This window comes from Tamandua tetradactyla, chromosome 19, assembly GCF_023851605.1.
Source record: "Tamandua tetradactyla isolate mTamTet1 chromosome 19, mTamTet1.pri, whole genome shotgun sequence".
In the NCBI taxonomy this organism is placed as follows: Eukaryota; Metazoa; Chordata; class Mammalia; order Pilosa; family Myrmecophagidae; genus Tamandua; species Tamandua tetradactyla.
In genome coordinates, this window is record NC_135345.1 from 73,806,970 (window position 1) to 73,834,691 (window position 27,722).

Here is a 27,722-nt window from a genome sequence, read left to right on the forward strand (position 1 = left end):
TTCCTGTTGGTTTGGTTTCCTTGGGAAACTCTTCTTGGTCATTAGGGTGGGGAGCAGGTGTTATATAATTATCCTGGGGTGGTTCAGATTCTCTAAGGTACATGTAGGATGCTAATGTAAAGTCAAAGTGGGGTCTTTGAAATGCTGGGCAATCCTGGTTTAGAAATAGCCCTGAAAAGGCTTTGTACCACCAACTATATTTGTAGCCTTTTCTGTTTCTCCTCTTCGGAGGGCAAGACCTTGTTTACTATCTTGGAGGACAGCAGTGACCTGAGGTTTCCTTTAAAAATCCAGGGCTCTCCCATGGAATGGTTGACAGTTCTTACCTGGTGGCTCTGTTTAGGCTTGCTGATGGCATAACATCATTACTCATCTTCTACGCTGAGCAGGACGGAATGCCATTTACACTGGATAATCTTAACTAAGCAGGAGAGAAGAGATGCTGAGCTTTAGTTCATATTAAAACTGAATTGCAAGTGTCTATTTTATTGGTAACTTGATAACCTTGATTAACTGTGTGGATCATTGGAGAACTCAGCTTTATGGATGGCTTTATTATGGAGCCATTAGCCAGGGAGCCTTAGCTCAGATCCTTTTGTAAAGGACTCCTCATGCTGAGAAACAGCCATCAGTCTTCCTGATGACTATTTTTTTTTTTGCATGGGCAGGCAAAAAAAAGAGAACTCTGCTTGCTAGCCACCATGGCCCACCCCCTGCTGAGTATTTATGTAGGGATTTCCCTCTTTCTTCAGTTTAGAACGTTATACTTTATTGAACAAAAGGGCTCTGTGTTTCTAGTATTTTCCTTATGAACTCCCTATACTTTTATTTTGTGATTTTAGAGGCCAGAGCCCATCAGTTGCCGAATTTAATTTGCCCCTGAGAGCTCACATGTTGGAAACCTATGGGATGGATCTGCACCTGTGCAAGGTAACCACCCTTCACTGCAGGGCACCAGGTAATGATTGTTTTGCACAAAATGAAAATTAGCATTCAGCTTGGTAGACACCTCTAGGACATTTCCACAGCCTGACCCACAGGCAGGGACAACAATGTACTGCCAGGGACATGTTTTGGCAGTTTGTTCCCTTCACTGGAGTCTTCTAATTGCTCACTAATTGCTGTTTGAAGCCACATTTTCCTAAAGTCAGACATGGATTCATTCATCAAGTGGATGGTTTTATCCCTGAGAATAACAGCACCCAAACAGATTGACTTTCAAGACCACTGTCTATCAGAAATGCAGTCTCAAAAAAATGGGAAAGTAGAAGAAAAAAAAAAGACTTCAAATTTTATTTTGGCGTTAGGGTTATTTTTTTAAAATTCCTTTACTCATTATCTAATGGTCAGTATTTCTCCTGAGTGTCCAAATACAGACCATCTGCATCAAACTCACCTGCCTCACCCCCCAACAAATGACTCAGAATTGCTGGGGGTGCTTTTGGGGAATCTGCCTTTTTAATATGTTCCCAAGGCATGAAGCACATGTTTTCCAGACAGATTTTATGCAAATTGTTCTCCTTTCCATTTCCTAAACTAACCAAGTTCCAACCAGACACCGATACTAAGTCTGAACTAAGCTATATCAGTCAAACTCTTAAAAATAAGTTTTTGATTTGTACTGTAATATTTCTTTACCCAGATGAGAATGGCTAATAAGATTTGAGAAATCACTAGTTCTATAATTCTCAACATAGGCTACTTATGAAATACCTCGAGAGATTCATAAAACCTTGATGCCCAGGAAACACCTCATACCAATTCTATCAGACTCCCTGGGGATGAGGACAATATGTTATTATTTTTTAAAGTTTACCAGATGATTTCAGCATTCAAGAAGGCAGAAAAGTGGTGCTGCTTGTCGGTAGCTACTTCTTTTACTGCCCACCTAATTATTTTAGAATATTTGTCAGCTGTCCTTTCCTAGTAATAGTATAAATCAGATTATTCCATTTGGCAAATTGTTTTTATCCACAGATGTGGCCTCTCTGGTTATTTTATTCATGATTTAGAGACTAATCTTATTAAGTAATTGTTATTTAGTTTTTGGTTACTTTCCCGTCATTTATCTATGAGATATTGCATTGTTCTGTTCTAGGCTGGAAGCAAATAGACTTTTCTGGGCATATCTTTATTTGGAAATTGCCAGAAGTCTTGTGCGAGATTGAGTCAAATTAGATTAGGCATCCATGGTTTGGTTTCATTGCATTGGAGAGCTAATGACCACCAAGCACAGTTTACCCACACTGCATGGCAGATCTGAGAGCTCAGGCAGCCCCGCAGACACTCGAAAGTTGCCAGAATAGTTTGGGATTAATCTGTATTTTCCCAGGAGTTCCTTGACAGGTGAAAGGTCTGTTACTCAAAACCATGTATTCTCAGACCTCCACCCAAATTTTGGAAGTTCTGCCCTTAGGTCTCAGAAACTTAGTTTATTGTTAGAACCATTGGAATTAACCTGAAACTAGTATGAAGGCAAATAAGCATACCATTTATTGTTTATTTTCTTTTTTCCCCTAATCCAAATAGGTCTTTATTTTTACTTTTTTTAGGATTCAACAGGCACAACAACATTTTTAGGATTCACTGCTGCAGGCTTTGTGGTATTCCAGGGAAATAAGAGAATCTATTTGATAAAATGGTGAGTGCTTTTTTTGGAAAACCTGTGTGCTATTTCTCTTAATCTTGTTTTGTTTCTTTTGGCTTGCTTTGGAAATGTCGTGTAGAATGCCTAGTATCTGTTCCTTTGTCTCAGAATTTCATCATAAAGGGATTTCTCATCTGTGAGTGAAACCCAGCTTAGTTTGCCCTTTATGTCATGGGAAAGTGGGTTTGTCAAGCTGAGGCAGCTTGACTCAGGAGATATGGGATGTGTCCCGGGCTCAGGGCTCAACCTCCAGAAAGAATATGTCCAGAGGTTCCTCCTGCTACCTTCTGCTGCTCTGACCAAAAGGATACCTACCTTGTGGGTCAGGGCTGGGATGAAGGGACAAGTTTTCTCAATATCCCCAGGACTTACTCTTTGTCCCTCATTCTTTATACTCTTCTATTCTGTAGAATACTTTGCACTCTCAGACTTCGTTACCCTGTGCATCAGGGATGATGCTTTTGTCTAAAAGTTGCAGGAATGCTTACTCACAATGGCTTACAAATAAGAGGAGTGATTATCTCATCTCTCAAAGGTTCCAGAAGTAGGGTAGTCCCAGGGGGCACTTAACTTCACTGTCCAGTAACACCATTTTCTTTGCTGCTATCTCAGTGCATTGGCTTCTGTCCCCAGGCCTTTGGTCAGGAGATGGCAATGTAGTTCTGGCCACCACCTCTTCATTCACTGTATATAGTATAACCAAGGCTTTCAGAGAGCAGCCCCCTCCATTGTCTCCTTAAAAACAAGGACAACTTTTCCAAAGCTCTGTAGGAATTTCCTGCATATCTAATTGGCCAGGCTTAGGTCACATGCCCCTTCTTCTTAAGTCAATACCTATGGAGAAGAATGAGATGTGACTGGGTTGATCCAATCAAGAGTCATCCTCTTTAGGCTCAGAAGGGGGTAATCTGCATGAGCACATGACTTGAGGAAATGTGAGTTCTAGGTTGTGAAGTAAAGTTCTTTGTAAAGTAAAGTAAATGTTCTTCAGTAAAGAAATGGGGGGATGGATTATGTCCATTCAAGGGGAAAAATGATTTTGGTAAAGCATGAGAAAGGCTGAATGCCACATATGCATCGGAACTTTGTAAAAGCTTAGTCTTGCTTGTACTTACACCTTGACTCAGTTCCCTCCTGGACAGCCCCTGACAGGTTTGTCATCCATGCATCTCACTGGGTGGTGGGCTGACTCCTGCAGTCTGAGCCTTTGAGTCTGAAGCTCTTCCTCAATGAGACAATTGACTCCCCCCAACTCTGTGCAGGAAACACATTCTTGCATCTCCGTGAACCTCAGTTTCTTGGTTCTGTTGCCTTCAGGATTTCTTCCAGCACCTCTTTATCAAGTCCCTCCTCCCCCACTATCCTTTTAGCACATTCTTTTTAGCAACTGCCTTGCTTTCAAACCTTCTCTACTAGATTTGCAGCCTTCAGCTAATGCCACACTACACTCCATACACCTGCCTCTCCTTTCTCTGATCACACCTACCTTTCTAAGATCCTTGATTTCTCTAAATAGCTTCCTTGCCCTCTCTATTTACCTCTTACTCAATTCATACTTTTGAGCCCTCTCTGTGTCTTCTTGCTCTTTTCTTCCAAAATTAGCATTCTCAGAATTCTTATTTGCCTTTAATAAACCTCTGGGCATCTCTGAGTCTGTTAACTTATCCATAAAATGGGGATCAGTAATATCTGGCCGCCTTACAGGGAAGGAAGTAGATGGGGAAGAAACAAATGAAATAATTCATGTGAGAGGGCTTTGTGATAGGCTGTGATTTGTAAACTATAAAGTGGTGCCATTATCTGGTTTTTTTCTCTGTATTTTCAGCAGCTTGCAGAGAAGCTCCAATTATTAAAAATCCTTCAGTCCATTTCAGAATAGGAATCCCTGTAGATTCCTACTGATGGAGGAGAAGATGCATAATTTGGGAATTTTCTCTATCCTATAAAAGTCTTCCAGGTACTGAAGGGAGCTAGATCCTTAGGATTCTGAATTGCCTGAACCCTGGAGTAGTTAAAATAGAACATGACAAGTCTCAAGTTCAGGTTAGTTGACAGTTTCTCCCCTCCTTGGGCCTCATCTTTTTCCTGGGAGCACCGAAGTGTTGAGATGGACATTCTCTGGACTATTTGCTTCTGAGCTCTGCATTTTGTCTACATCTTATTGGTGCATCTGGTTTGGTGATGAGGTTGACTCCATCCCTCCCAGTCTCTGCTTAGACACATGTGTTTAAAACAACTGTGTTCTTGATAGCAAAACATATTGTCTCTCCACATTAATCATACCTGGGTTTTGTGTTTAAAACTTCCACTGAACTTTGTCCCTTGCACTAACCCTTTTAACTAAATTAAAAGAGATTAATGTGATCTCACTGCTCATTTTCTTCTTGAAAAAGCACATGGGGCAACACATCACTATATGGAAATTAGACCAAAGGAACAAAACTAGAATTCTTTCCCTTCTCCTTACATTTATCTTCCCACCAAGGAAGTGACCTGGAGTTACATTTTAGGCAGGTTTTTATCAAGCAGCTCCTTAGCATGAACCCTAAAACCACTCTTTTGAACACAATTTGTCATTCCTCACATTGATCTCACAATTTCTTTTGCATCTGAATACATAATAAGTTATTTCTTTTTATAAATGAGTTCCTTTCTAAATGGGGAGGGTAAGAGTGAAAATTTTGCACTGTGGTGTATGTGATTCTTGGAGATGGTTTTGAAATGAGAGAGAAAGGTACTATGAATTCATATCACTTCATTAGCCAAAATGAAAAGAATCACCTTCTTCCCACTTTGTCAAATGGGCTGGGCAGTTCATACTGTTTTGGTCATTAATGCTCACTCATGAACATTAATCTCTAGAGTGCTATAGTAGAAATGTGCAGGCTAAATGTAAAAAAATGCAGTAAGTAATTCTGAGTTGCCTACGTATCCTCTCCTGGGGGAAAAAAATGCTGTATATTTCACCTGGGGCTCTTTGCTGCTCATTAGGCCTTCACCAATGATAAGATAATATCTAGTTATGTTGCAGTCTGCTTGGCATTTGTGTGTCAGCCTAACTCCTATTTGTGAGTCAGCCAGATTCCAGCCTTTCCTATGGGAAAGCCAGGTACCTTGTTTAACTGCCATTTGTTTTTCTTCTCACCCAAAGAGATTTCCTTTTCTTAGGCCAGATGTCTGCAAATTGAAGTTTGAAGGAAAGACATTTTATGTGATTGGCACCCAGAAGGAGGTCAGATACTTCTTTTCTAACTACCTGTTGTGTGTGCACATGTGAGGGTGTGTGCATGAGAGTCATTCAATAATGAACTGTGCCATTAGTATTGTAGCCAAAAAAATCTGATTTTGAAATTTGTGATGATAATGGAAGCTATATGCTGAACACATCTGAGTTAAATAAAAAAATTACCTCTAAGACTTAAGAATAAAGTCAGTGAGCAATGCTGCCTATATACCCTTGTATAAACATTAGACTGGAATATCATTGAGATAAAAACACCCTTATCACTATAATTTCCCAACATCCAGAAAAAAGTCAGGAACACTTACAAAGCTAGATACCAACAAATGTTTTTTTTTTAAGTCCTTAAGTGTTGCCAGATATAGATTAGGTTCACCAGTGAAGGCAGGAGGTCATTACTGAAACTAGGTGTGGAAGTTTGCAGAGTCCCTTCGGCCTAGTAACTAGGCTCAAGGACTAGTTACTCAAGGAATACAAATAAGTTTTTAGGTGAATCCAGCTCTGATAAATGGGTAGTCAATACCTGGAGTGTTGAGAAGAATTGTGAGACTGATTTTTATCAGAAACAGGGCCTAGATAGATTAGTGATGTCTGCAAAGTGTGAGGGAAGGGGATACCATTCCAACAACACTTTAAGAACATTCATACCATGTGTAAATGTAAATCTGTTTGGTATGAGGTTGCATATGCATAGGTAAATACCTGAAGGAAAAACTGAAAACATGAATGGTATTTAACATGCCATGTCCTTTCTTGTTTTGTTTTTTTTTTATTAAAAAAAAGCCATGTTGGCATTCCATACTTCAACACCAGCTGCCTGTAAACATCTTTGGAAGTGTGGGGTAGAGAACCAGGCCTTTTTAAGTAAGTAGCTTTTATTCATTTAATCATAAGGTTTTAAAAGCAAACATGAAGGGCGGACCATGGTGGCTCAGCGGCAGAGTTCTTGCCTGCCATGCTGGAGAACTGGTTTGATTCTGGGTGCCTGACCATACCAAAAAAAATCAAACATGGAACCCTTTATGTTTTATAAATGACTGCACATTCATTTCTTTTAATTCATGCCTTTTAATTACATTTACATAAATTATACACTTGATGCATTGTTCAGGACAATTAAATTTTGAGAAATAAACACCTCTAGCATGATAAATTGCCAACCCCTATTGTCCAACAAGTCCTGAGCTCTGCATTGGGCATGTCTCATAGAATGGCTCTTTTCTTCTTCCCTCTGTTTCTTTTTCTTCCCTCCTTCCTTCCCTTCTTCTCTCTTTCCTTCTTTCTTTTCTTTTCTTTTTTCTGGCATTGCTATGTCCATTTCCATACCAGTGTTTGGGTGGCCTCCAAAGCAGACCCTTAGATGATGAGTTTAGTGCATATATTTTAATTGGGATGTAATCCCTGAACATACTACTAGGGGAGTGAAGAGGTGAGCAGAAATAAACCATACCAGATGCAGCTCTGTTGGAGAACTTTGGAAGACAGTAAAACATGCCTCAAAATTTTCCCAACTGATGGGCAGAGAGGCTGGACTGTCTGTCTACCAAATTCCCACTTGGTTTGCTTGAGGGCTGTTCTAGTTTGCTAGCTTCCAGAATGCAATATACCAGGAACAGAATGGCTTTTTAAAAGGGGAATTTAATAAGTTGCAATTTTACAGTTCTAAGGCCGAGAAAATGTCCCAATTACAACAAGTCTATAGAAGTATCCAACCAACCAAAGGCATCCAGGGAAAGATACCTTGGTTCAAGAAGGCCAATGAAGTTCAGGGTTTCTCTCTCAAGTGGAAGGGCACATGGGGAACACAGTCAGAGTTTCTCTGTCATCTGGAAAGGCACATGGTGAACACAGTCAGAGTTCCTCTCTTATCTGGAAAGGCAAATGCTGAACATGGTGTCATCTGCTAGCTTCCCCTGGCTTCCTGTTTCATGAAGCTCCCTGGGAGGTATTTTCCTTCTTCACCTCCAAAGGTCGCTGGCTGGTGAAGCTTCTTCTAGTGGCTATGTTGTTCTGCTTTGTTCTATCTGACTCTCCCATTCTCCAAAATGTTTCCTCTTTTGTAGGACTTCAGAAACTAAGCAAAACCCACCCAAATGGGTAGAGACATGTTGTCACCTAATCCAGCATAACAAACACTCTTGATTAAATCACATCTCCAGGGAGATGATTACAGTTTCAAACATACAGTATTGAATAGGGATTCTTCTACCTTTATGAAATGGGATTTAGATTAAAACACGGTTTTTCTAGGGGACATGCATCCTTTCAAACCATCACATTTCACCCTCTGGACCTTAAAAAAGACGTTTTCCCCAATACAAAATACATTCGTTCTATAACAGTATCAAAGAATCTTAAGCCATTCTGGTAACATTTCAAATACAAGATTAATCCAAGATTAAAATCAGTACAAAGTCTCATCAGAGTTAGTTGAAGGCATGAACAGTCCAAAGGTAAATTTTCTCCATTTACTCTGGACCTTTGAAAACTCATAGCAAGTTATTTGCTGTCAACATACAAAGGAGGAATTGTCATGGGGTATATATACCCATTTCCATAGGAAGGAAAGAACACAGGGGTAACTGGACCCATACAGTTTTGAAAACCTGCAGGGCAAAGTCATTAGATTTCAAAGTCTGAGAATCGTTTATCCTCAGGGTCTCTGAAAGCGGCAGTCCCACCCTTTCCAAGGGCTTACACAGAGACCTGCCTTTCTCTGAATGCAACCTTGGGGGCATTGGTGAGATCATCTTTTCCCCAGCTCCACCCTCTCCAAGCATCAGGGCTGCACACAGGCTCTCTGCCATCTCTGGGGCACATGCTCAATCCCTCCATGTGGTGGCAGTCAGGTTTTCCCCAAACCCCAAGGAATGTACTTCACCCTCTCCAAGGCCTGAAGCAGCATGACTCTTCCACTGCAATGAGGTGGAAGGCCCACCCTGTGCCTTTGGGACAAACTCACCCTCTCCACAGGCTTGGGTGGGTCTGCTCTCTTGGCCCAGGGCTTCTTGACTTCAGACCTCAGCCTCCATGGTTTTGCCTCTGAAGTTATTTTTCCTCCAATGTGTCCCTTCTCTGAACCCCCCAGTCCTGCCTGGCAGTGGCTCTGTTTATACAGATCTCACAGCACTATCGTTGGCTTTCTATGTAGTAGCCTTGGATTGTGCCCATCAGACATAAGGAGTTTCCACAAATCCTTCCTGGATAACTCCATGTCTGATCCTGGCTTTCTCTGAAATGGTTGACTTGTTCCACATCTGGTCAAATCCTCATATGAAGCACTATTCTCTGGGGTCTCCCTTCCTGGAAGCCCAGAATTTTCCAGGACGTCAATTTCTAGTTTCTTTGTACCCACAAGTTCAGTTTTCAGCTTCTCTCTCTCCTGTTACATTTCATTATAAGCTATGAGGAGAAACCAGGCTGCACTTTCCACATTTGATTTGAAGATCTCTTGTGCTAAACATCCAAGTTCATGGATTTTAAAATCTACCTTCCAGCCAAATCCACTAGTCAATTTTGCCAGGTTATCTGCCATTTTAAAACAAGGCTAGTCTTCCTTCTGGTCTATAATAACACATGGCTCATTTCTGTCTAAGGCTTTATCAGAAGTTTCTTTAGAGTCCACATTTCTACAACTGTCTCTTCAAAATTCTAGGCCTTCTCTATCAGTTTTCTCACAACTTCTCCAGATTCTCCCCCTTATCCATTTAAAAAGCCATTCCTATATGTTTGGTATTTGCAAACTGCAGCAGCACCCCACTCTCTGGTACCAAAACCTGTTCTAGTTTGCTAGCTGCAGGAATGCAATATACCAGAAACAGAATGGATTTTAAAAAGGGGAAGTTAATAAATTGCTAGTTTATGGTTCTAAGGCTGAGAAAATGTCCCAATTACAACAAGTGTATAGAAATGTCCAACCAAAGGCATCCAGGGAAAGATACCTTAGTTCAAGAAGGCTGATGAAGTTCAGGGCTTCTCTCTCAAGTGAGAAGGCACATGGTGAACACAGTCAGGATTCCTCTCTCATCTGGAAGGGCACACACTGAACATGACATCATATGCCAGCTTCTTCTCCTGGCTTCCTGTTTCATGAAGCTCCCTGGGAAGTATTTTCCTTCTTCATCTCCAAAGGTCGCTGGCTGGTGGACTCTGCTTCTCATGGCTATGTTGTTCTGCTTTGCTCTATCTGAATCTCCCACTCTCCAAAATGTTTCCTTTTTCATAGGACTTCAGAAACTAATCAAGACCCACCCAAATGGGTGGAGGTATGTCATCACCTAGTCCAGCATAACAACCACTCTTGATTAAATCACATCTCCAGGGAGATGCTCTGATTACAGTTTCAAACATACAGTGTTGAATAGGGATTATTATGCCTTTATGAAATGGGATTTAGATTAAAACATGGCTTTTCTAGGGGACATACATCCTTTCAAACCAGCACAAGGGCTAATGTAGAGGACAGAGTTAATACTTTTTGGCCTTCTGATTAACCCTGAGTGTGAGTTTAATATGCTTCTGGAAATGAGAAGCAAGGTTTATTTGATGGAACACCATCAAAGTGTAGGATCACAGAAAGTTGGAGCTGGATAGAGTCTTAGAAACTATCCATACAGCTCTCAGGTTTCAAAGGGGTTAAATTTCAGATCTTTCCTTTCAGTTCCAGCTTCTCTGCTTTGAGATTCCTTTGCTGATTGGTAGAGCAGTATTGATGGATGCAGTCAAGAATTCAGCCCTTTCCAATCCAGGGTATCAGCATTGTCCACTCCTGGATTTCACCAGATAGCTTTTGTTTAAAAAAAAACACTTTCAGGCTCCAACTAAAAACTGAGAGCACCAAGCCCTGTGTATCTCTCTCAATGCTGAGAACCTATTGTATCCATTAGACTCCTTTCCTCCCTCAAAATGCTGAGTCTCTGAAACTCCTGGACTTCGGCTGATGAGAAACTTCAGGAGAATGATGGCTTGGACACTCATTTTTCAAAATCTTTTTCAGTTGTAAGCAGAAGTATTGGCAAATCCCAGTATGGAAAAGAGATACAACAGAGAGGCTGTGGTTGTAGGTGGGAACCAGCTGATATTGTGGACTGGACATCTTTTATCTATTGCTTGCAGTTCCTCAGGAGCAGGGGTGACCAGTTGTCCCAGTCTGCCCAGGACTTTCCCAGATTTAGCATTGAGAATCTTATGTCCCAGAAGTCTCCTCAGTCCTGGACATACAGGAACATATTTTGAAATCTTATGGACAAGATGAGTTATAAAATACTGTGATGCTAGAAATGACAGGAAGAAGTGATGCCTTATCTGATAAATTTTCCCACAACCATCAAAGTGTCTGTGAGAATCTTTACCTCATCATATGCCCCCTATGGTATCTGGGGACTGGTAAAAATGATACACATGGGGCCCTGAAAAATCAGCATGTCCAGACCTCCCCACATACATTATAGCATGTAACAGTGCTATATTCCTTTTTATGGCTGAATATACCACATTTGTTTATCCACTCATCAGTTGATGAAACAATGGGTTATTTCTCCTTTTTGCCTTTTATGGACATTGCTCCTATGAACATTTGTACACAAATTTTTGTGTGGACAATTCTCTTGAGTATATACCTAGTACTGAAATTCTTAGGTCAACTCTTTGAGGAACTGCCAGACTTTTTTGGAGTCTAAGCTTTTGGAATTCTTCTATTTACCTTTAGTGGAAATTATCTGCTCCCTGTTGCAGGCTAACTTAGCCATATTTAGTTAGTTAATTTGAATGATAATTTTCTCACAAATGAGGGAGTTGGTAGATGGAGTCATGAAACAAAGAAAAAAAAACAAGGTATACCACAACATAATGTTATTATGTCCATTTATGTTATTTATCTATCTCTCTAATTCGATCTGATCTCTCTAAGGGCAAAAACTAATTTCTGTTTATCTTTGTGTTCCCTGAAGTTCCTAGCACAGAACAGCATTCAAAAAAATTTACTGAATCATATTTTTTATAAGGTGTGGTTCTCTGTGTCATGATAGAGACCAAAGGGGAGATGAAAATAAAATCCTAGAGGAGGGGGTGAGTCTTGTTGCTGAGGGAACTAGAGGGTAGAAGACCCCTTCAGGTAGAGGAAAGACCTCATGGCCTGAGTAAGAGATGAAGCAGGAAGGTGGAAACATGCCTCAGGGAGGATGAGCATGCCAGGCTGGGGCAGAGGCTGGACACAGACCCTGGGACCAGAGGCAGAGAACTCAGAAACCCACAGCCAGGGTAAATTGGCAGCTGTGAAAAGAGAGGATTGTTGAGTGATGTTGGTGATCCATCAACAGGCAGATGGACCTGGTGCTACCAAAGGAGCACACCAGCACCATCTCAGTAAAGTCCTATTTGCAAGGACTTTGGTTCAGCCTTGAAGATCCTTTAGTGAAATGACATGGCCCCTACAAAAGAACAACTTAGAGGCATTAGTTAGCTATTTTGCAACATGTTGTTTTATCCCATGAGAGAGAGTCAGTTGGTAGATGAAGTCAAGGATCAATGCCAAAACAAGATTGTAAAGAGAGGGGAGAGAGGCAGAAACCCCCACAACCTTGGAGGAAGGTTTGTTTGACACATCTGGCAGCTAGCAGAGAGGTCAGTTTAATTATTGAGTCATTGACTCGGCCAACTGGGGCGTATCAAAGAAAACACTTTCTCTTGCTTGTGGGTGCTCCTGAAGACCTAACTGTGAGCACAAGTGACAGGGACAGGTCAACCCAAGTCCTTCCCTTAACACCTCTATCTCAGTTAGACCAGACTACCTGTTACAGTTTCTACCACTAAGATTTCCAGAATCTTTTGTTCTACCATTATCCCATAAACATCCCTGCTTCTTATGAAGAAAAAAAGATGTGACTTGTCTGACCCAGCTGTGTGCCCTTGGTCCAGGTGTGAGGTGCTGTCTGGCATCAGTCTTCTCATCTGTAGAATGGAGCACAGGAATGCAAGCACACATTGCAACATGGGGAAGCTAGAGTGACCTTCAGAAGCAGACGGACTTGGGTTTGAATTGACTCTAGTTTACCAGCAATATACCCTAGAACAAAGCACTTAAACTCTTCGAGCCTCAATTGTATTGTTTTTCATCCATAAAATAGGCAGGTGACACACGCCTTTTAGAGTTTAGTTCTGCCAGGCACGTGAATATTGGCTAAATATAGCTGCTGGTGCTACCACTATTAATATACCTCTATTAAAGGTGAAAATTTTCTGAGCATCAGCTGAACACAGAATCCAGCCCCTTTGACTCTAAAGGGCTCTAACCTGGGGGATGCATGCCCATTTCCTCTACTGCTCCTACCCATTTCCCACGCCATGCTTCCAGCTCTGTCAAATAGGCACTGCATTTTACTGGTTTTGGCTGGCACTGCAAGACCCTAGTCTTGTTTCCTGGCTTGGAAGTGGTTTGCTCCTTCCTGTTTTTTGCTTCACTTGCCATGGGTGCAGGGGGGCCTCTGAATTGCCCTGTGTGCTTTTTTTTTTTTAACCCACGCATGTGGGTTGAAAGCCTTGATTCTGAGATCTACTGCTGGGGAAACAGAGCCCAGTAAGAGAAACTCAGAGTTTTCTTCCCGCTCCAGACCCCAGGGGATCCGTGCAACTGACCTAGATAGTCACCATGCAGAAGCTTCCTTTATGCTGTGTGTTTCTAGGTGTTGCCACCCCCACAGGGCTGGTGTTCCCTGTTTCTGAGTACTGACTCACTGCAAGCTCCAAGAGGGCTCTAGAGGTGCCCTGATGTTTTGATTCAATGAGTCTTTATCTCATACCTGGGTTATGCACTGTCCTAGACCTTGGGCATTCCAGGAAACTCACATGCCACCCTCTCTGCCCTAAATTTCATATGGAATTTTGTGCAGGGCATAAAGTCAGTCCTAATAAATGGAGCTTTTTGTACATTTTTTCAAAGGAATAATATTATGCTTGGTAGATAAGAGGCCAGACTAGCTCTTTAAACATGTTCTTCTCGAACCTTAATGAGCACATGGAATACCTGAATGTCATGACAAGATATGGGTTCTAACTCAGTAGCTGTGGGCTGGGCCAAGAGAGAGCCTTTATTTCTAATGCGTTCCCAGTGGCTGCTGGTGCTGCAGGGCCAGGGACCACAGTTTGAGCAATAAGTTTCTAGTTGTGTTTTTTTTTTTGTATGCTGTATGGTGGGGGTCACATTTCATTCATTTTCCTTGTGACCATGTTATTGCAGCACTATGTGTTGAATTTTTGGGGGGGGGAGTACATGAGTTGGGAATCAAACTGGGGTTTCCTGCATGGCAGGGGAGAGTTCTCCCACTGAACTTCCCTTGCAGGCCTGAGCAAGAAGTTTCTAAACAGTTCTTCTCAACCCTGACTGCACACTGCCATCCCCCATGGGGGCTTTACAAAAATACCCATGGATCTGGCTGCCCCAAGACCCAATTAAACCAGAACCTGGGCCAACATAAAAGCTTGGACATGAATCATCATAGCAACAGTATTCACAATAGCTAAAACGTAGGAACAAGTCAAGAGTCCCCTGACTGAGGATTGATAAATGAAAGTGGTATATCCATACAGCAGACTATTTTTGGCTATAAAAAGAATAAACTTTTGATACATGCCACAATACAGATAAACCTTGAAAGCAGTGACCAATGTCAGACACAAAAGACCACATACTGTATGATTCCATTTTAATTAATTAATTTAATTAATTAATTTTCATGGGCAGGCACCAGGAAATGAACCCAGGTGGCAGGCAAGAACTCTGCCACTGAGCCACCATCCTACCGCCCTGATTCCATTTATTTGAAATGTCCAGAATAGGCAAAGCCATAGAGACAGAAAGCAAATTAGTTGTTGCCAGGGCCTGGAAGAAGGAGAAGTTGGTGAGGGGCTGCTTAATGAGTATGGAGTTTCTCATTTGGGATGATAAAAAAATGTTTTGGAATTAGAGAGTGCTGACCTATGTACAACTTTGTGAACATACTAAAAGCTGCTTGTGGTAATTGAATTATAGCTTGATAAAACTGTTATTTATAAACAAAACAGTAGTTAGGGTGAAAGTTCTAGGTATTGGTAATAATAAAGGTTTTCCTGGTGATGCTAGTGTGCAGCCTGGGGTTGAAAACATTTCTGTGAAAAGTCTCTAAGTAGGGTCCCTGGACCAGCATCAGCACCACCTGGGAACTTATTAAAATGCGGATTCTGGAACCCCATCTGAGACTTTACTGAATCACAAACTTGTGTTTTAAAAAACCTTCAGATGATTCTGAAGCTTGCTAAAGTTTAAGAACCTGTCTGATTAGAGCATTGTCTTTAAAACACTGACAGCAGCAGTCCTGGGTTTGCAGCTTGGTTCTTCCAGCTTCTATCATGTGACTAGAGTTTTAAGTGACTTAAGCCCCCTGTGCCTCAGTTTCTTCGCCTAAAATTGTAGCTCACTTCCTCCTGGGGGCGGGGGGGGGGAAGTGAAGGTGGAGAGTATTAAGTGGATTCATCTATTTAAAGTGATTGGGAGATTGCAAATGTTGTTTCATTAGGCTTGCTCCAGAAGCTGTAAACCGTGATTTCAATGGGAAATTGCATGATGAAATCTAGCAGTGGCCTTTTTGAACCATCCAGTGTCCCCCAAGCACCTCCCCTGACCTCCATCCTCAGCCCCTACAGTGGCAGGTGCCAGTGAGGAGAGTTGTGCTCCCACACCAATGTCATGGGATACTAACATGCAGTGAACACTGCATGTTCCAGTCAATGCTCCGAGTGTTCTCACATGTTGCTCTGTGAACACACAGTTCAGATGCCAGGACTGGCCAGGACTCTCTAGTGCCACGAGAAGGGGGCACTAGGCCCTGTCACAGCTCTATGTGTTTCTGGGGGGGTTGGGGGGAGGCAGGATGTGGGGTGGGGGTGGGGGCTGGAGGTCAGCAGCAGTAGAAAGGTGACTTTTGACCAGATCACTGTGTTCATACACAGTTGTTCTCAAGTCAAGTGTTGGCCAATTTGGAACTGTCTGGATTTCCCCTGTCTAGTCTGGATGTTTGAGAAGAGTCAAGGCTTCTGTGTTGGAATTTTGATGGGGAGTTGGAGATACAAGTGGGGAGAAGGCAGGCAGGGAGAGATAAATGTAAAAGGCTAGAGGGGAGAGAATTGCTTTGTTAACTAGGATGTGAATTCCTTAATTTTCTTCTAGGCATGTTGACGCGAGAACCTGGTAAAGGGGGTGCCTGGACCCTTTCTGCTAGAGGTAAGGAGTATTAAGGCTCTTTTATTTGCTTTTAGAATGTTTAACACCATTTCCTGGCATCTCTGTGATTTAGAGGATTTGATCTAGTAACTCAGTAGTGAAAAGGCAATGCAGAGCTTTGAGAGTGATGTTCAGAAGGAAGGAAGGAGGAATGAAGGCAGGCAAGCAGGAAGGGAGGGAGGGAAATGTTTACAATGAGCAGGTCCCATGCTAAATGCTTGCATGTCATTTAATCTCATTTACTCCTCCCCAGAACCCTATGAATTAGACATTGCTACACCCTTTCCCTTTAAAAATGCGTGGTGAAAATGAGGCTCAGAAAAGCTAAGTTCATGACTGATGCCACCAGCTAGAACAAGTAGGAGTCTGGGCCACTGCTCTTTCAGGTTAAATGCCACTTCTTGGTGATCCAAGAAGAATTTGGGGATGCTGATCTTCTCAAATGTAAGTGAGATGATGGGCTGCTTGAGAATCACATTGGGGTGCTTGATTAAAATGCAAATTCCCAGTCCCCTCTCCAGACCTACTGAATTTGAACCCGTAGTAATCACTCCTGAAAACTGCTATTTTTAGCATCTTCTCCAGCCGCTGCTGCTGCACCACCCAGTGTGGGAATTCCTGGCTTCTGGTACTTTAACTTGGTCACCTTTCTCCTCCCTCTGTCTGCTTCCCTCCCTCCTACTTCCTGAGTTTTTCAATTCCCAGGGGGTTTAGCTTCATCAAGTCCCCAGAATAAACAACTTTGTTAAAATCCCATTAAAGATCTCTGCTGAAGCATTCTCAGAGTTCACTTGAATGTCTGGGAGGGCAGGGAACTGGTGGTAACACTCCAGGAAGAGCAGATCTGAGCAGATCAAGTGACATTGACAGCCATCAAGGGGTATCAGCTGTCGAGGAAGAAGCACATGCTTTGTTCAGTGCTTTCATCCTGGATGGACAGATTTTTACTCTCTGATGGAGTGTCTCTTCTGTCCTGTTTTTCTTGACGTACTTCAGGGTTTTCTGTGGACACAGTGCAACTCTGAGGTCCCCCATGATGAGGCAGGTCTGTGTCTAAGGAGAAGGAAGAGGCCCCTTCCTGAGGCCTGGAAGGGAGGGAACTGTGATGGAGCCAGTGGAGAAAGAGCTGCCCATTTCTCCTTAGTGAGATGCCTCCGTGACCGCGTCGAGGTCACATGGGCTTATAACTGTTGGGCTTATTTCACACCCCTTTGAGGTTTGGGTATCTCTTGAGTTTCAAAAAACCCCAATGAAGGCCCTCCTTCATTTCCTTTATAACCAACTGTGTTGCCCTGAGGATTTTTAGGAACCTATTACTGAAAGGAAAATAAATAAACAAAAGCAAAGCAGAAACTGAAATCATTGCCCTCCCCACTACATAGGCCATGAAATCCAGGGGTGAAAGTCTCCCTGGCAACATGGAAGATGACTCCCAGGGATGAATCCAGACCTAGCACCATGTGATCAACAATTCCATCCTGACCAAAAGGGGTAAAAGAAGTGTAATTAATAAAGTATCAGTGGCAGAGAGAGTTCAAATAGAGTTGAGAGGTTACTCTAGAGGTTGCTCTTATGCAAGCTTCAGGTAGACCTTGCTACCTAACCTGCCAACCCCCAACCAGGACCATTCCAGAAAATCCTAAAGAACACCTAGGGCAATATTTAAGATTCCACAAGGATTCCAGGCACTAGAGTAACTTTTCAGAAACCTACCACCTCCAGATGGGTCCCTGGTCCAAATAAGTCTTGAAACCCAGCCAAGCCTCTCCAGAACATCAGATAGTTCCATCCCCTCTACCACAAATTAGTGACAGACCCTTCCAATAGCAAAAATTTAGAATTGCCATAGCCCAAACAACCCCAAAGAGAGGTATGGAAAGGTCAAAAGTGATGGTGGAATTATACATAAAAGATAGGACTTAACAACTGAATATGAATGCTGAATCATTAAATTGATACCTCTTTGAGTCTCCAGTATTTTAGAGCAGCTAGAAGTAAAAACCTAAAATTATGAAACTGTAATCCATGTGAAAGTCTGACATATGTTCTACAACTAATTGTGGTGCTGTGCTTTGAAATTTATAGCTTTTTTGTATATATGTTATTGTTCACAAAAAAGAAGGAAAAAAGTCGATTATGATGATAAAAAATATTTAAGCCCTCTAGCCTCCTGTATTCTGGAGCAGCTAGAAGGAAAAATAGGAGAGGTTCATGTGGTAGCCCATGACAAATTCTGGAATCTGTCCTGTAACCACTTGAAGAGTGCTTTGAAAATTATTGCTTTTTCTCTTCTTTGCTTTGTATATATGTTATACTACACAATAAAAAAAAGTTAAAAAATAAAAAAGCAAAGCAGAGGTTTCTTTGCAAGGTTTCACTTCTGGTGTCTCAGGAACAACTGCCATGAAGATGGAGAGAGGAGAAGCTGACTGCCCTTTTCCCAGGCTCCAGTAATAATAGGAAGAACCCCACAGCTCTCTTGGGCTCAGGGTCAGACAGGCACAGAGTAGACATGTCCTCACAGAAGGAAGCTCAGCAGAGCTTGCTGGTGATTTTTGTCTTCTTGACTGGGTGTGGTCTGCCATGCAGCTCTGGCTTGCAGTGGTGGGACCCCAGCCTGTGGATCCAGGTGCTCCCCTCTGTTCTGGGGGCCCCCATGGCATTCTCTCTGGAGCCCTGCTTTGACATAGCCCTCTCCTCAGGTATGTCCCCCTTCCCTGACCTTTGGACTGTACTTATATTTGTAGTCAATGCCACTCTCATCCTTTAGGTTATTTACAGATGTGAAGGGGGGAGGAGTTCCTTGTAAAGTGTTACAGTGGCTTTCTACTGTTGATAGAAACCAAAATTCTCATCAAGGACAACTTAAAGGTCATGTTCTGAAAAACTTGACTCTGGCTATTTCTCCACGTTTGCCTCATTCCACTGTTTATCTTTCTTCATTTAAAAACATCTCCCTCAGCCCATCACCACCACCACCACCATGAATAGGGTGGAGAAATGCACATCTGGCCTTCTTTTTAGTTTCTTGAATGTTCTGATTGGCCACAGCTCAGGGCCTTTGGACCAGCTGGGCCTCTGCCAAGAATATCCACCATCCTCCCTGGTTAACACCTTCCCACTTCTGGACCCCCCAACACAGACAACCCTTCCTCAGGACACCTTTTCTATTCCCCCACATTAGATCAGCAGACCCCCCACCCCCACCCCAAGCTCTCATTGCATCTTCTCTTCATAGCATGTGCCATAGCTGGCAATTTACATTCATTTGCATGGTTATTAGATGAATCTTCATCTCCCCCCACTCTGGACCTAACACTCCGTGAATGCAGAGACCGCGCGTGTTCCTGCATGTAGCTGGGGCACAGAACATGGTAGCACAGGTCAACAGTTGGCAGTGTGGCTGGTTGATGGCTTCAGGAAACTGGGGACCGCTGCCCCCTTGAAATACCAGCCATGGCCCTGGCTGTGTACAGATCTTGGCTTAGAATTCCACACAGCCTGATATTTTTTTTTCTTTAGAGATTTTTGGCTCTCATTATTTTAAATGATCCTGAACTCTGGGAGATGGACTCCTTCTAACTTGCTGGATTTTACTGCATAAGCTTTGCATTTGATGGGAATGCAGGCAGCCTCCATGCTGTAGCCTCTGGCAGCCTGTGTTCTAGATTGTTTTTCTGAGAGCTGTTGTTTTGTTCTTATTTACGGGTATGCCTCGGTGGCGCTGAATCAGGGCTTGGCCGGGATTTTTGTCCCTCATATGTCTTAGTCATCTACCAGGGCTGGCTCTTTTAAAAGGGCGCCAGGTCATGGTGACTGAAGCAGAGAACACAGAGGCCAGTGACATGTTTCCATGGTGACATGGCCCCTTGCTTACTCCCTGGGCACTATGCCACAGATGGGTTCTTTGTGACACAGTGACCTATATTGCTGGGAAGCTTTATTCTGCTGCCGTGTTGATACCAGCACATGCAAGAAAGTGCTCTCAGCACTGGTGAACTAGATGTTGTGTCAAAAAAAAATGCCATGCAATAGCTTTCAAATAGCAATTGGGAAGGAATCCCTTCTAATCAATATCCTGGCATTTTCTGCAGAATACCTCATCAGTAATGAGCTATGAAATCCAGTATGTGGCTCAGAATTCTTAAAAAAACGAGAGGAAGTAACATACAAAATATCAGATTGCAACACGCGTAGCAAAAGTAACTGTTTTTCCATGAAACTTTTCTTTCAGTTGTGTGTGTGTGTGTACTGAGTCATGATATAAGATGTTTTTCTTTCATGCAGTTAAAACAATTGAACAACCACAGCTGCGTAGCATATCCTACTTGTGCTTTTCAATGTCATTACCATCTCTGCCCTGCTTTTTTCTTAAAGGTATGCAAAATCCAGTCAGATCAAGACCGTGTCAAGTAGCAAGATATTTTTTAAAGGAAGTAAATCTTGATATAGGTGAGTACTGCTGATTCCATTCCGAGAGTGGTGTTGGGCTGGGGGCAGCCAATTATGTTTGGAGATCTTGCTTTTGAGTAAGTGTGCTTTGGCTGTTGCCCCTGTCTTAATCTTCCTCTTTTCACTCCACTCACCTCTTCAGAGACTCTGTAGTATCTTCCCCATATGGAAGAATAGACAGGGTGGATTTCTAGAGCTGGGAAAAACTATTGTGAAGAATTAAAAAAAAATTAAATGACATGCATGCATACCCTGTCCCTTCTGTTCCTGGCATCTGTGCAGAGATGCTGTGTTTCTGCCTTTTGCAGTGGTAGGGTTGCCAAAGAGGTGGTGAAGGCAAGTTCCAAAGTCCAGAGGGAGCCTCCCGAGGTGCACAGGGGGGTGGGGTGGGCATGAGGGTTCTGGTGGCTTTTGGGGTGGGGAGAGGAATTGAAAGCCTGGCTTTTCCAAATCCTCTATAACCTTGCCTTAAATAATAAGGGCAAGAGTCCTATGTCATGGGTGTCTTAGTTTCCCTGGTTGCAATCACAAATCCCACACCTTGGGTTGGCTTAAACCACAAGAACTGGTACTTGGTTTCAGAGGCTAGAAGGCTTGCTTCCTCCAGAGGTCAGTTGTGATCTGGCAGGCTGGCTGCCAGCATCTTTGGGAATCCCTTGGCTTGTATATCTGCTTCCTGTCATGTGGCGATATCTTCTCTTTCTGGCCTCTGTGCCTCCTAGGTTCTCATCTTAAAGGCCTCCAGGAATCCAGATTAATATCTGCCCTCATTTGATTCTTTAAAAATAAGTTCATCAAGAGGTTTACAGTGGGTATGCACCTGCAGGAATGTGGGTTAAGATTAAGGGCCTGTATTTGCTGGGACACATAATTCAACCCACCACCTGGGTACAGGAGACAGAAAAGGAAGAAATAGGCCCTGCTTCCTGGCTTTATGCCATATTTTGGCCCTCTCATCATACCATAATTCTCCCTGAGATGGATTTGGCTGAACCGTGGCCTGTGTGCTGCTAGAATCCCATCTTGATTTGCTTCTGTGGAGAGTCAAAGGCTTGGTTCAGCCTCAGCATGATGTGAGCAAGCAGGGTGTGTGGAGCCCCGCCATGCCATCTCCCAGGCCCTCCTCTTAGCATTCTTTTCCATCCTGCCAGTTCCAATGGGCTTAGCTCCCTCCAGACTACTTCACTCAAAAGGAAGCTCACCTCTACCTGCCCGTTTACTTCCAAGGGCCACTCAGAGGAATGAGGAACTTAGTCATTATTGGTTCAAGGGTGTGCATCTGAATTAAGGTGATAATATTTAATATCCATAGGAATTAAATGTTCTCTTGAACATGTTGAACTTTATGCCACCACCATGAACACAAGTCATTGTACATCCTAAACCCCAAATATGCTCAATGCCTAAAATTGAATAAATTTATTATAACTTTCCATCCTTCTTATTTATGTATTTGTTTATTTATTTATTTATTTATTTATTTATTTATTTATTATTATTATTTTGGCATGGACAGGCTCCGGGAATCAAACCCAGGTCTCCTGCATAGCAGGCAAGAATTCTGCCACTGAGCCACCATTGTACTGCCTGTGATATTCTCCTTTTTAAAGTCAAGATAACCATAAGCAGATAACAATAAACTACCTCGTTAGGAAGTTCACCCACACTGATTGGCTCTCTTACACTTCTTTGGAACTCCAATAAGTCACCTTTAGGGTCAAGTTTGTCAAGTATCCTCAATGTCCAGGGTGACCTGTGAACTGGATGCCTCTTCCCCTGGTCTGTTGGGATTGTTGGGCAGGAAAAAGTTCTGGTGTTGGGCCTCCAGATCACACCTCAACTGTACCCAAGAGAGCATAACTGCAGTCAGCCAGAGATCCCCACACAGATGTGTACAGAAAGAATAATTATTAAAATTCATTCCTGCTTTTAGATGACCTAGTAGGAAGTTGTCATGTGCAAGTCTGCAAAACCAGTTTCTTCTGAGAAGCAGGAGAAAAATGTGAGGAAAGGAAGGTCGAGAACCTTAGCTAACAAATATTGTTGCAATACTTGTGAAAGTCTTGATCTAACCATCAGTGAGAATAGTCTTTATACACCTCCCTCTTCCCTAACCCCAGTTTTGGTTATTCTGTGAAGAAGAAATGAAAAAAGGGAAATGATAAAACATTTTATTTGAACTTTCCAGAATCTTTTAACTGGAGATGACCTCAGAGTTTGCCTAATTCAATGATAATATTTTATAGATGAGGAAACTTGAATCTCGGAAAAGTTAAGTGATTTATCCAAAGTTATAAATTTTTGGTGGCAGACCCAAGACTGTAATTCTAGTGTCTTGCTCTGAGGACTGAGCTCTTTTCTTTGTGGTACTTGTCACCCTGAAATCATTTGGCATTCTCTAAGAAGCTGAGAGGCAGAGCTGCCACCTTGTGCTTCAGCTTCAATTTTATTCTTCCAGTTTGAAGCTTGAGTGTTTGATCTTAAAAAAAACAAAACAAAGCAATAATACTCAATGCCAAGGGAGTTCTCTTGGTACAAACAAACACAAAACAGGAGACTGATTTTATCAATATACTTTCAGGGGGACATTCCAAATAAGGGTTTCCCAGAGTCCCATAGGTACTGTCTCTGGGTGGTTAATGAGATCAGAAAGGAATTTCAAAAATAACTCTTTTTTTCAATTGAGGTTTACATTTATAAATTTATGGGACATCAGACTTCATAGATCAGGACTTCTCAAACTTTGACTTGCACAGAGATCACCAGAGATCCTGTTAAAATCAGATAGTGTCTCACGAAACTGGGGTGAGGGTAGAGTTTCTACATTTCTAATAAGCTCACAGGCAATGGCCATGTGTCTGATCCATGGACCACACTTTGAAGAGCCAGAGTCTAGATAATTGGTGATAGAAAAGAGAAAATAGAGGCAGTAGTGAAAAGCCACAGAGGGATAGTAAGTAGGCACATTCTAAGTCAAGAATTCAGTCAATATATCAGTTAATATACAGTTTTCCTTTTTTTTCTGGAATATTTTATAAATCCACAAGATATTACATGCATGTCCAAGCCCTTGAAACATTGGTTAGGATGCTCCTTTTTTTCATTCTTCTGTCCCCTTTTATGCATATGTGAAAGTTTATTGTCTTCACAGCCCTCAGGATCTCTCTAACCCTCAGTTCTTTGCAGTGTGATCTGAAATCTTGAGAACAAGGAAGAATTTCTTTAAAGTAATGATATAGGAAGCTCTGGGAGGGCAAAGGCCATGCTTGCCTTTGTCATTGCCACATCTCTCAGCACTTAACACAGAACATTGGCACCAAGTAGGAGCTCAATAAATATTTGCTGAATGAATGTATGAACTAGGAGTATGGGATGGTGGCAGCACCTTGGCAATTATTGTGCCTTGGTGATCTGTCCAAGGTACTGCCCCAGGAATCCCAATCTCTACCAAAAGGCAGCATGGAAGTCAGAGCCACTTCACACTAGCAACTTCTTGTTACTTTCCAGCAGCCAATTGGGTGGTAAGAAATTGTATCTTTTGAACAATTATTTTATTTTCAAATTATTTTGGCTTCTTTGATGTGACTTGTCAAAAGAAAGTGACAGTATGCTAGTGAGTTCTCTTCCTATGGGGTGATCAGAGATGATCGCTAACCTGGAATGGTGAAGCTTAGGCCCGGATTCAATGACATCAGCCAACTTTCCTCACACTTGGGATTCTCTTCTTCAAGTTTGCAAGTTCCCCCTTGAGCTGAGATGTGTGTGTTATAGAGAAACAGACTGAGAATACCATTTTGGGTATTTTTATTCATTTATTTTTTCAACAAGAGGAGTGGAAACTCTCTCTCACGTTAGCTCAGTGATATGTGTTGAGGACAAGAACACCAAGCAGAGCCCTGCCCTGTTGGCTACTGGGTGAGAATCACCACCCATCCCAGGGGCCCATTAAGGCAGAGGGGATGTAGCTCAGAAAGCCCAGAGCTGGCCATATAAGGCACCTGGGCACAGCAGCCATCACTGAGGACCCCTAGAGGCAGTATGTTGTACTTGAATCAAACACCTGTCTAGGAGTCATGAAGAAAATTCAGCTGTTGGCTGTTTTGCTCACTAGCTGTGTGGTCTTGGATAAGTCATTTAACTTCTCAGATCCTCAGTTCACTCATCTATAAAATGAGATTCATAATATTGCTTGGCTTGGCTTCTAGGTTTTGTTATGGGGATTAAAATAACGTCCTTTAAAAATAATAAAGTGCTATACAGATGTGAGATGGTGATGTTATTATCCTCTCTCATCCAAAAATGGGAAGCTGAAACCTAAAAGATATACCCATTATTATTTTTTAATAATCCCCTAAGATAGAGTTATTGGAAGTTTTGTAACAAGCCAGGATCACTTCCTTTCACCTCAAGGAGTAGTGCAGGAATACCATGAGGCTTTTTTTATACTGCCCTTTTTTAAAGCTAATATTAGAATGTACTCACAGTTTCTGAAGAAAGCTTCTTCCTAAATAGACTTCTTAGCAACTTTTTCATCTAGAATGTGCTCTCTGCCATGAGAGCTCACATGAATGGGCTGCAAAGCAGGTCAGCTGAGGGTGGATCCTGAGGGTGGAGAAACCTGGTGTGTTCCTCAGCCTGTCCCCAGGAGACCCAGCTATAGAGGCAGTTAAATCAAGAACTTTCACACAGGTGAAAGGGCAGAAGTCTGGCACAGCCTTTAGAAAATTGCCTCAAACAGTGAGACCATGTATAGCTACAAATGGCAGGACTTGAGGGGTTGTGGCCAGAGTTCCCTTGGGCTTGGCAGGATGAAAACATGCAGAAAGGCACTGTAGATTGTAGAAAGTGGGAATTAAGTGATCTGGATTGAATTCTGAATCTGCCTGTCTAAGCATCCTTAGTCAAGTTATATCACTTCACTGATCACAGTTCCTTGTCTGTAAATATAGTATTTTTCTTGCCTATCTCACAGGCCCATTGAGAAAAACACATGAAGTTTAAAAAAAGGCCATTCCAATTCTGGTAATTAATCATTAAAGTAACATTCATGGTCAGCTGTTGCTTTAAATAAATAGTGGGAGAAGCTTGGATTGGTTAGCACCTTGAGAAAGATTGCAAGGTGAGAATTAGGTAAAAAAAAAAAAGTATATCTTGCATTCTAAAGTTTGATGAGAAAGAGGAGGTGTGATTTTTTTATTCTAAATTTGCTTTATCTTTCCTACAAGCTGTCATAGTGTTTGACACCAAAGCTTGGAGCCTTGGGTTTTTTGTGCCCCATGGAAACCTTTAGTTGTGTGTACTTTGGATTGTCTCTAAGATTTATATTTATCAGGGACATAATACTTATCTCTGACTCATAGAAAGACTCTCCAAGACTTTGAATTCAATGAAGATTTTCCATCTTGGGGTTGAAACTTTTGTTGGTGGTTATTGGTCTACCCTAGACAATACCACCTCCCCCATTACGTTGTGAAACTGGCCATTGGCCTCTGCTATAGCCCAGTGGCAGCCCGTGAGAGTGCATGACAAGTCAGTAACCTCCTGATCATCTAATGCCAAGACAGGCTAATACTGGTGAGGCAACCCTTGGTGAACTCAGCCTGTCCTAGTACCAGGCAGCTGCCTGGAAAGTGTGTTGTGGGTGGGGAATGGGGAAGCAGGATGCTTGATATCTCCAACTGAGGGATTTTGGGCTAGGAAGATTGTTGTTGTAGAGCAAAAGACCCTCCATAAAGTCTCACTAAAGGCTCAGCCTTGTAGCATAAGCAATGATTTCTGGGGCATAAGAACAGGTGTGAACTCAACTGGCCAGATGGCCAGAGATGGAGTAGATTGACTCCAGTGGAGTAGACAGGCTCTTGCAGTTTGTGCAAGAATGGTTGAGTTGGCTCTTCAGAGGTCAGAATGTCACATTCTGTAGCCAAGAGCATGGCTGTACATTGTGCTCTGCAAAGCTAGAGTCACAGTTGTGAATGGCCACTGGGCCAGAGGAAACCTGTGGATGCTCAAGGAAATCAGAGCCCTTCACAATATAAAGAAGGAACTGCTTATGGTACATTTTAAGCTCCTCCTTGCCCCTTGTTTACTTCCTTCTCTCTGCAAGGAATCCCCATCTGACAAACTCCACCACACTCTCCAGGACTCCCATGGGAGGGCTTCTCTGATTTCCCTTCTCTCCTCACTCGAGGCAGGGTCTGGTGTCCTTCCCTGGTGCCCATGAAGGACACCCTGCCACAGTGCATGCCTTGACCATCAGTCTCCTCCATAAGACAAGGGATTTTCCACTTGTGATTGTAGCATATTAGTGGGCCATCAAGTGAAAATAATGGTTAAGACCAGCCCTCTAAAGAAAATGAAATAAATAGGAGCAAAAAGAAAGCACAATGGATCTCACATAGTAAGAGTTACTATTGATGCATGAATCATTTGTTTCAATTGCGTGTTCATGTGCATGCATATGTGTGTGTGTGTACTTGGTCATTATGTAAAATGTATTTCTTAATGCCTATCTCAGACAAACATGTTTGAAAATCAGGGTTCCAGAGAGTGAGCCTCTTAAAGCAAGGACCCTGGTTCTCCAGAACTTGCCAGGCTGTCTGGTATATACATATCAGATGCAAAATAAATGATTGTGGAATGAAATAATGAAGACAAGAACTACCTGGTTAAGCAATCCTCATATCCTTCCTTCCCAGCTGGTGCCAACAATGGGGCACTTCCTAATTCAAGGGTGCTAATGGCATCCTGTTATTCTGTCCCCATGCCTGACAGAAATGCCTGCTATGCAGCAATGCCAGTAACCATCCAGGGGAACACCTTGTGCCAATATGACATGGCAGTTCATGTCAAGCCAGGATTGCATTAGGTTTACTTCCATTTCAAACTTGAATGCCCCTTAGCTAGGTGCCAGTTGGGCATGTAAAACACACAGGAGTCTTTGCCCTAATGGTGCTTCTCTTTCAGCCAGGCTATGAGCTGATTAGTGCACCAGTAATTTCAGAAACACAGAGGGGACAGATGTGGAGAGTCATGAAAGAAGGGAATGAGAAAGTGAGCGAGCGAGAGAGAATGTCTGTCTGTGTTTTAAGGGGCAATCCAGAAAGTCTTCAAGGGGAAGAAGACATCTCACT

At 42.4% G+C, this 27,722-nt stretch overlaps 1 protein-coding gene across 7 annotated transcripts in view; it reads left to right on the forward strand.

Annotated features, from left to right (window-relative positions):
* Positions 1 to 864: 864 nt before the first annotated feature.
* LOC143663323 (mitogen-activated protein kinase kinase kinase 9-like) overlaps positions 865 to 27,722 on the forward strand; it is an 80,472-nt gene continuing 53,614 nt past the window's right edge. For 5 of the 7 annotated variants that reach the window (XR_013165901.1, XM_077137069.1, XM_077137068.1 and 2 more), the window contains exons 1-6: positions 865 to 958; positions 2,553 to 2,641; positions 5,816 to 5,879; positions 6,672 to 6,752; positions 16,087 to 16,140; positions 20,518 to 20,592. The gene's annotated coding sequence lies outside the window, so the exon portion shown is untranslated. Of the gene's footprint in view, positions 959 to 2,552; positions 2,642 to 5,815; positions 5,880 to 6,671; positions 6,753 to 16,086; positions 16,141 to 20,327; positions 20,343 to 20,517; positions 20,593 to 27,722 lie in introns of those variants that run through there. The other 2 variants (XR_013165899.1, XR_013165900.1) reach the window with 2 other exon arrangements.